The sequence below is a fragment of the Theropithecus gelada genome, chromosome 7b, assembly GCF_003255815.1.
Source record: "Theropithecus gelada isolate Dixy chromosome 7b, Tgel_1.0, whole genome shotgun sequence".
NCBI lineage: Eukaryota > Metazoa > Chordata > Mammalia > Primates > Cercopithecidae > Theropithecus > Theropithecus gelada.
Window position 1 is genome coordinate 21930379 of NC_037675.1, and position 1488 is coordinate 21931866.

At 54.2% G+C, this 1488-nt stretch overlaps 1 non-coding gene across 1 annotated transcript; it reads right to left on the minus strand.

The window, feature by feature from the left end:
- Positions 1 to 615: 615 nt before the first annotated feature.
- TRNAY-GUA lies at positions 616 to 709 on the minus strand. The gene is made up of 2 exons: positions 673 to 709; positions 616 to 651 (listed from the first exon to the last, which is right to left on the minus strand). It is a non-coding gene; the product is annotated as a tRNA-Tyr (tRNA).
- Between the last annotated feature and the right edge of the window lie 779 nt (positions 710 to 1488).

The window sequence follows — 1488 nt, forward strand, 5'->3', positions numbered from 1 at the left end:
CCCACAAGACAGTGGCCTGTCTAAGCAGGCAAATTCATGTGCCTCTGTATAATGACAGCTGTCACTCAAGCTTTATGGCTGCTCCCTGCCATGGACCCAATAGCCGGTAACTCTCCAGGATCACTGAAGCTGTTTTGAAGTCTGCACTTCTTTGGTACCCCCCTTCCCTTTCCCTTACCCTCCGAAGTAGGCAGGGCACTTGGTGCAGGTGTTTTTCCAGACTCTGAACTGACTATTAGATATCCTTACTTTTCCAGCAGTAGCCAAACTTGGCTGTAGCAACATAAAAAAGTTGTGAAGGCTCAGGAAAGGTGAAGCTTGAGGGATTTGGGACAGGGGGATGGGTGGGCAGTTCGTAAATACAAGTGGAAAGGCATAGGATGGTAGGGGCACGAATTGGGGTTTGGCTGGGTCACAAGGCAAGGGGTACTGTTTTGCGCTGAAGAGAGGATTCGGGAAGAATGAGGAGGCTCCCAGGAGTGTGATCAGGAAAGGCAGGATTTTGCTGGGTTTTCCGTGGGAAAGTGTTATGACTGGAAGGCTGCAAAGGCTGCAAGGTCTTTGACCGGGAACAGATGCAGCCAGGCAGCATTGTGCACAAAAGAGTCAGGCACTTCCTTCGAGCCGGAATCGAACCAGCGACCTAAGGATGTCCACAAACTTTTCTGCAGTCTACAGTCCTCCGCTCTACCAGCTGAGCTATCGAAGGGTGCACGCTGTTCACACTGACTCACTGGACTTTCTGCAAATGGAGGAAGCCAAGTCCCTGGACCGCCGGAGATCCAATACTCGCTAAGTTAATTGGAACCTGGCTTGGAAGAGAACTGTGCCGGTCTCCACCGCGCCCCTTTCCGGATGGAGCAAATCCTCTGGGCGGGGGTGGTGCCTGGCGTCTCTAGGGCGCTGATAGCCACGATCCACGAGGAGGAGCTCTCACTTGTGGCCTTCTTCTCCCTCTGCATCGCTCTACTTGTGAAGATGACAGCGCTTAGTGGCCAGAGGTAAGACTGCGAGGGCAGAGGAGTTGGTGAGACTGATGGGTGGGTCCAGTGGAGGAGGGGACACTGGAGGAGGAAAGGGGAGAACCCGCATGGGCGTGGCGTAAGCAGCCTCCAACCCCTAACCTAGCGTTAGGGTCTGATGGAAGACCCTAAGGGGGCACTGCCCTAACAGCCTGGCCTCTACTTCCCACCACCTCAAACACACTCCTCTCGATGTACTCAGCCCTTCTACCCAGTGTTCTATGCTCACTTTTTGGCGTATTGAGGCACAATGGGAAGAGAGGGAGGAAATGCAGGAGGATAGGTGGAGGCCGGCGTGGTGGCTGGCGCCGTAATCCCAACAATTTAGCGGGCCAAGGCGGGAGGGGCGCCTGAGCCCAGGACTTCAAGATCAGCCTGGGCAACATAGGGAGAAGCCGTCTTTACAGAAAAACTTTTAAAACATATACGGGTGTGGTGGCCTGCACCTTCGGTCCTAGCCACTCAG